This window comes from Manis javanica, chromosome 1 (assembly GCF_040802235.1).
Source record: "Manis javanica isolate MJ-LG chromosome 1, MJ_LKY, whole genome shotgun sequence".
Lineage (NCBI taxonomy): Eukaryota > Metazoa > Chordata > Mammalia > Pholidota > Manidae > Manis > Manis javanica.
Window position 1 is genome coordinate 207150294 of NC_133156.1, and position 8085 is coordinate 207158378.

Sequence of the window (8085 nt, forward strand, 5' to 3'; positions counted from 1 at the left end):
TCTTACTGAAGCTAATTATATTTTATTTCAGTTCAGGGCAATCCTATAAATATTCATTTGTAAGTTCAGGTCCACTTCAGGTGCCTTCAGTCTTTTCTGCTATTTTCAGAAAAGGACATTTTTGCTCATTCTTGGAAGCACTTTCCAAAGGGAATTGGGGGTGGAAGTTTCCAAATCTACAAGTTCAAGTGCTTTACTCCAGGTAAATAGATGTCCATACACACACTAAAGAGTTAACTGTTGACAAGTGTGAAATACCTGTGCAGTCCTGAGGGAACTGCATTAGTTAGGTGCACTTTCCTAGAAGGTTCTCCAGGCCTTAAAAGCATGTGATGAGTCATGGTTTCCATTTAATCAATGGCACTTATACAGCCCTATGACTCCTTTGATCAGATAACAATAATTTTTGTCTTTAAATGAGGAAAGTTACATGAATTCCTAACATTACTTTTATTTTTTGTAGCATGGCTTAGAGGCAGTATATAGTACAAATGAATGAGCTACTTGATTTTGGCCAAGTTATTTTTAAAATGAGTAAATCCCAATACTCAGCTCATTGAATACATCCAGTAAGTGACCTCTCTCATTATTATTATGCATATTGCATATTTTTAAAAAATCAATTCACTTTTGTCTTGAAATTGCTTTCTCTCTCAAACACATAACAGAATACCATAACAGGAGCAAATTCTTGAAATATAGTTACTATTTGGGGGAAAAAACTGCAAAAGTACCCATAGTTTTAAAATAATTTTAACTCATAAAAAACAACTTGTAATTATAAACCTTTAAATTCTAAGTGTGCAATTCTATAAATGCAGAGGAAACTCTACATCATAGCAAAATACCTTCATAACAGAAATATTCCATTTTGACTTTACACTTTATTTAAAGTAACAGTAACTCAATAACACTTTGAAACTCCAGAACATGCAAATTAGAATCTTTTAAAAGCAATTTAGAAAAATTATCTGGTCTCTGGTGGGGGAAAGGGGTGGGTGAGTTGGTGGTTAAAAAAATAAAAGTAAGTGCAAAAGAAGATTGCTTGAATTGATAGAAATTTTTAAATTTATTACATCACAAAGCATACTAATTGAGCATATGACGAACTGGAAGATATATTGGTAATAAGTATGTCGAAGAACTCGTGGTTAACATTAAAGGTATATATATATAATTAGACATTATGTATACACTTATAAAATTTTATGATGTCAATTTGAACATATGTGTCAGTAGAAAACTTGGAAAAAATAATATAAACAGACATTTCACAGAAATCAACTCACTAATATCAGAGAAATACTTAAGCATTTTCAATAACACTGGTAAAGAACTTCTAAAAGAAAATAGAGCTGCCAAAGGTCCAATGTAAATTGATGCAGTAATTCTAGAAAGTAACTTAGAAATGTGTATCATGAGTTTTAACACTTTCACAGTAATAAATGAGGCTAGTCCTATCTAATTTTAAAATTAAAACTCCAGAAAAATAGAGAGTTGATACTAAAAAGGGATAGGTCAAATAATCCACTGAACAGATTAGAGTTACCAAAAACAGATAGATCCATATAGAGAAGGAAATTTAGAATATGAAAAGGCAACATTTCAAATCAGTGAGGAAACGAAAGATTATTTAGTAAATGATGCTAGACAATTGGCTAGATATTTGGAAAAGAAAGTAAAGCCATATATATAAATATACCTTATTCCTTACATCAAAATAAGTTCCATGTGGATCAGATTTAAAAGTAAAAAATAAAACTGTAAAAAGGCTTAGACAAAAATTTGCATATTTTAAAACATAATCTTAGGGTTGGAAAGCCTTTCTAAATATAATACCCAAAACTCGAGCCTATAAAGGAAGAGTTGACATACTTCATTCCAAGAATTAAAAAACAGATAGAAGCCAAATGGCAAAAAAGAAGAAAATACTTATAACACTTATGACAAGCTAATTTCCATAATACAGAAAGTGTACAAATTAACACCAAAAAATAGAAAAAGCAGTTGACGGGGGAAAAAAAGTGTTATAAGTGGTTAATAAACACAAAATTAAACAAATAGAAACAAAAATAAACAAGATATACTATTTTTAAACTATCATTTTGGCAAATTGAGAAAGTTTGATCAGCTCAGATAAATAAATTTATAATTTGTAGGCATTATGTGCCGAGCATCAAAAAATGTGTAGGGAACTGGCACTCCCATATATTCATGGTGGGAGGATAAACTAATGAGAAACTCCCATAAACAATTTGGGAGTATATACAAAAATTCTAAACTGTATAACTTTTACCTCAGAAATTATACTGCTAAAAATACATCTCAGTGATATAACCAACATGATATATGTACAAGAATATATACTACAACAAAAGTGGAAACCATACAAATATCCGTCAATACAGAATCATATAAATATGGCATATTTAGACAATGGAATACCACCTAATGCCTACAAATTATAAGTTTCTATACCTAGCTGATAAAGAAAACTGTCCAAAATATACTGTGGAGTGGAAGTGGAAAAAAGTGTTTTAAATCAATATGTATAATTAGAATTGGAGGTGGGAACATTCATTTTGTGTATGATATGCATTTTGGTCTTCAAAGTTTCTCATATTGTTCTAATTTTTCTTTAATAAATATGTATTAATCTTCCATTGGAAAAATTTAAGTTAGGGAACCCTGAGTTGGGAGTCTCTACCTAGAACTTCCAGGAAGGTGGTAGAGTTCAGTGTAAGGTGATGACTCCTAGCAACAGCCACCCAAAATTCATTAACACCCAATACTCATATCTAAACTAAGGAGAAAAAAGCAAACTTCAAAAAGCAGAAAGAAAACATGGATTCAATGAACAAATATTGAAACCCTGGGGAGGAGGAATCTGGCAGTCATTTGAAGAAGATAACCGCAACGCTGAGATCTCCAAGTACAAAGGCGGCGTCTTACTTACTTTCAAGGAGATGTAGAAGGAAATATTGATTGTAGAAAGCCAAACACACTACTCTTAAAACTTGTAAACATGAATATGGAACAGGAACACCAAGAAAGCTTTAAGAGCTAACTCAGATAATCAGATAAAGAATCAGAGATAATGATGACAAACTGGCTCAGTAAACTCAAATCCCAAGTGAGTTATGCAATCATGACAATAAAGCCAAGAAGAATAAAATATCTAGAAAACATGACAGCACAATGCAGGTTACCACAGGAGCCAGAAATATCCTGCACTTTAACAAAGAAGCAAACATACAGAAAGCAATAATCAATGAAAAAAATACATATATATAAAACAAATTTTAAAGCCCTATTATAAAGACTGCCTGCCACTTGGTAGCAAACCCACCAAAGTAACACATAGCATAGAACCTGTCAAATTTGTAAACAATTAAAATACAAGGATTTTCCATATTGCATTTACCTGTTCACAGCCTCTGTGCACTACGGGAAGGAGCTGTTGCATAGTTATGTTTAGGCTCATAGCATCTAGCTCAGTGCCTGGTATATTACTAAATCAGTAAAAGAATATTTACCTAAAGATGGACAGACTTAACCCTATGCTCAAGAAGGAAGATGACAAGGAGGAAGAGAAAGAGAAAAGTACAAAGTACATTCTGCACAAAAATGTAGATTCCTATCACTGCTCCAAATGTTCTTGCCTTCGTACAGTTCAATGATTAAAATTTGAAGTCAGAGGAAGTAAGATTCAAGCCTGCCTCTACCACTTGCTCTCTGCTTGATACTAGGCAAATCTGCCAGCTTCTCTAAGCCTCAGTTACCTCAGTGGCCGAATTTAATCTGGTTCCAGGATCAACATTATTAAATATAGTCCAGAGTAAAATATTTTTTAAAACAGTTCTAATTAGAAGGAAACAAACAAAAACAATAGATATATCCCAGCTGGAAAGGGAACCACTGAAATCAAAGGATAATAATTAAAACACATTTTTGCTGAAGGTTAAACTATTTTTAAATGTTTTATAACCAAATATAACAAATAGCAAAAGAAATGTTGACAGAACATGAGAGTGTGACAAATGTCACAACACAGTTTTACCATCCTTCACTTATAATAAAATATTCAAGCAAACATACAAAATCAATGCCTAAATTACATGCAATAAGAGATTTAATTAAAAGATTGCAAATTATATATAAGGAATGTAAAGTCACTGCATATAAATACATTCTTAAGGAATTAAAGAAATACAAATTAAAATATGGTTAAGATACATGAAAGGTAAATTGCATTTAACAGCCCAATTAACGGCATCCCCGTATCCATGCCTTCTGCCCCATCATTTCTTAGTTCCTTAACACATGGAATATGGGCTTAAATATGTGGCTTGCTTTGGCCAATGAGACAACAACAAATAACAAAAAAAGAAGCTTTAAAAAGGGCCTGTGCAGAGAATACAGTTAATGATTCTCTAACATCTCACTAGTTGATAGATAGTGACCGCACTGGAGGGAGTGAGGATTTGATAATATGGGTAACTGTTGAACTACTATGTTGTGTATTCAAAACCAACATAAGATTGTCTTATCACAATAATATGGGTGAATGTAGTAACCACATTGTTTTTCATGTGAAATCTTCATGAGTGTATATCAATAATACCTTAATTTAAAAAAAGATTGTATATCAATTATATTTTAATTAAAAAAAAAAAGAGTGCTTATGCCTTTCTGTCCCTGGTTTGGACCACTGCCATTACCATGAGATTACGCCCAGGCTAGGTGAAGGTGAGAGAGAGGTGTGGGCAATGTGCCAGGAGCATGGACTCCTCAGCAGGGCCAAGAGCAGCCATACCTAGAGCAGCCCTGCCAGGATCAGTGGAGCCTCGTCGAGGTCAGCCAAACTGCCCCGCCAAGACCTACTGTGTCATGAAGATTAATAAATGGCTGGGTTACTTTGTGGTTTCGGTCTCTAAAAAAGTTTTATTGAGGAATTAACTGACATACAATAAAGTGCACTCATTTAAAATATACAATTTAGTAAGTTGTAACATGTGTACACACCCATGAAACATCACCACAAGCAAAATAAACTTGTCAGACCTCACCTGCAAAAGTTTCCTCCTGCCCCTCGGTACTCCCTCTCTCCTATCCTTCTGGACACTGCCTTCCCTACCCCTGTACCCAGGCAACCACTGGTCTTCTTTCTATCACAATATATTCACTTATATTTTCTGGATTTTATATAAACAGAATTATACATAGAATATGTACTTTTTGTCCGGTTTCTTTTACTCAGCATAATTATTTTAACATCCATCTTGTGTATATCAAATTTCAGGGTTTTTTTAACTAGCTAATAAGCTTTTTTTCAGAGCAGTTGTAATTTTACAGAAAAATTGAACAGAACCTAACTTCCCATATACCACCTGTTTCCCTGTTCCTACAGTTTCCCTTATTATTAGCATCTTGCATTAGTGTGGTACATTGGATGAATCATTGATGAACCCATATTGATAGATCATTAACTAAACTCCATAGTTTACAGCAGGGTTCACTCTTCCTGTTGTATAGTTCTATGAATTTTGACAAATGCATAGTGTCATGTATCTACCATTACAGTTATCATATGGAATAGTTTCAGTTCCTCAACAATACCCTGTGCTTCACCTATCTGTCCCTCCCTCCCCCTAAGTCCCTGGAAACCCACTGATCTTTTTACTGTTTCTATAGTTCTGCCTTTTCCAGAGTGTCATATACTTAGAATACAGAATAAGCCTTTTCAGACTGGCTTTTCACTTAGTAATATGCATTTAAGTTTCCTCCATTTCTTTACTTGGCTTGATGGATCATTTTAGTGCTCTATAATATTCCACCATCTGGATGTATTACATTTTATCTATTCATCTACTGAAGGACATCTTAGTTGCTTCAAAGTTTTGAGAATTATGAGTAAGCCTACTGTAAACCATCATGTGCAGGTTTTTGTGAGGACAGAAATGTTCAATTCATTTTGGTAAATAGCAAGAAGTATACTGGATCATGTGTAAGACTCTATTTTGCTTTATTAAAAATTGCCAGACTATCTTCCAAAGAGGCTGTACCATTTTGAATTCCTACCAGCAATGAATGAGAGTTCCTCTTGCTCCACATCCTAACATTTAGTGCTGTCAGTGTTTCAGATATTAGCCATTCTAATAATGGTATTTCATTGTTGTTGACTCTTTTTTTTTATGAGTATTAGTCCATTATATGAATTACTAATGTTTATAACTGAATATTTGGGGGTTTTTTGCCCAGTTTTTGACTATTATAAATATAACTACTATGAACAATCACATACAAATCTTTGTAAGGATATAGCTTTCTTTGCTCTTGGGTAAACATGTAGCAGAAAGTCTGGATTATATGGTAGGTGTATGTTTAAGCTTTTAAGAAACTGCCAAATTATTTTTAGAAAGTAGTTGGATCATTTTACATTACCTTCAGCACTGTATGATAGTTTCAGTTCTTCCACATCCTTGCCAGCACTTGTTACATTCAGTCTGTCTAATTTTAGTGATTCTAGTAGGGAGGCAGTAGTATTTCATTGTGATTTAATTTGTATATCCCCAATGACCAGTGATGGTGAGTATCTTTTCAATGCTGATTTGCCATTCATAAATCTTTTTGGTGAACTTGATGCTGCTAATAAGCTAGAGGCTGTCAGTTTTCTCCACAGGGGCCTCTCCATGTAGGCCCTCTACACTGGCTACTTTGAGTTTCCTCATGGCATTCTGGCATGGTCCCAAATGTGAATGTCAGTTGAAGAAAGAAAGGCAGAAACTGTATCCTTTTTGTGGCCTTGCCTCAAGTCACATAACAAGTATCTTTTTGACTCTACTTTATGTACCAAGTCAAGTCCAGGTGTGAAGGGATGAAGAAGTTATAGAGCAAAGGAAATGGATACAGGAAAGCCATTAATTGGGCTACTAATGCAATTAATCTAATATTTACCTTAACAAAGTTTTTAAATTGTGGCTAAAAAACATGTAAGATATACCATCTTAACCATTTTTAAGTATACAGTTCAGTATTAAGTATATTCACATTGTTGTAAAACTAATCTCCAGAACTTTCTCATCTTATAAATCTCAAACTTTATATACATTAAACAACTCTGTTCCCTCCCTTCAGCCCTTGGTAATCACCATTCTACCTTCAGTTACATGAATTTGGCCACTCCAGATATCTCATATAAGAAGAATCACACAGTATTTGTCTTTTTGTGACTGGCTTATTTCACTTAGCATAATGTCCTCAAGTTTTGTCCACATTGTAGCACCTGATAGGATTCCTTTTTAAGACTGCATAATATTCCATTGTTCATATATACATTTTGTTTATCCATTAATCTGTCAGACATTAAAGTTGCTTCCATCTTTTGACTATTCTGAATAATGATGCTATGAACACAGTTGTGCAAATAAGTCTTCCAGACCCTGCTTATAATTCTTGTGGATACATACCCAGAAATGGGGTTGCTGGATCACATGGCAATTCTATTTTTTTTATTTCTTGAGGAACTCCATACTGTTTCCCATAGTAGTTTCACCATTTTACAATCCCATGAACAGTGCACAAGGGTTCCAATTTCTCTGTATCATCACTAAGACTTGTTACTTTCTGGGGCTTTTTGATAGTAGCCATCCTAATGGGTATGAGGCGATACCTCACTGTGGTTTTGATTTGCATGTCTTTTTGATGATCAGGGATGTTGAACATCTTTCATATACTTCTTGGCCATTTGTGTATCATCTTTGGAGTAATATGTATTCATTCCTTTGCCATTTTTTAATCAGGTTATTTAATGTTTTATTGTTCAGTCATAATAATTTTGAAATTTATATTTCCAACAGGCAGTTACAGTACTAGTTACAGTCTTGAGCTGCTACTCTTCAGCCTGATGAGAGGCAGGTGTTCTGTGTATTTCAGATACAATTTTGTGACAACCACAGCCCGGGGGTTTCTGTGGCCACTGTCAACCCAGAGGCACTACTATTAATAGTAACATTTCACCACTGTGCCTTCCTAGTGGCCAATCCTCCAGGAATTGCAAAACAAATACAGGCACAAATGAAAAAG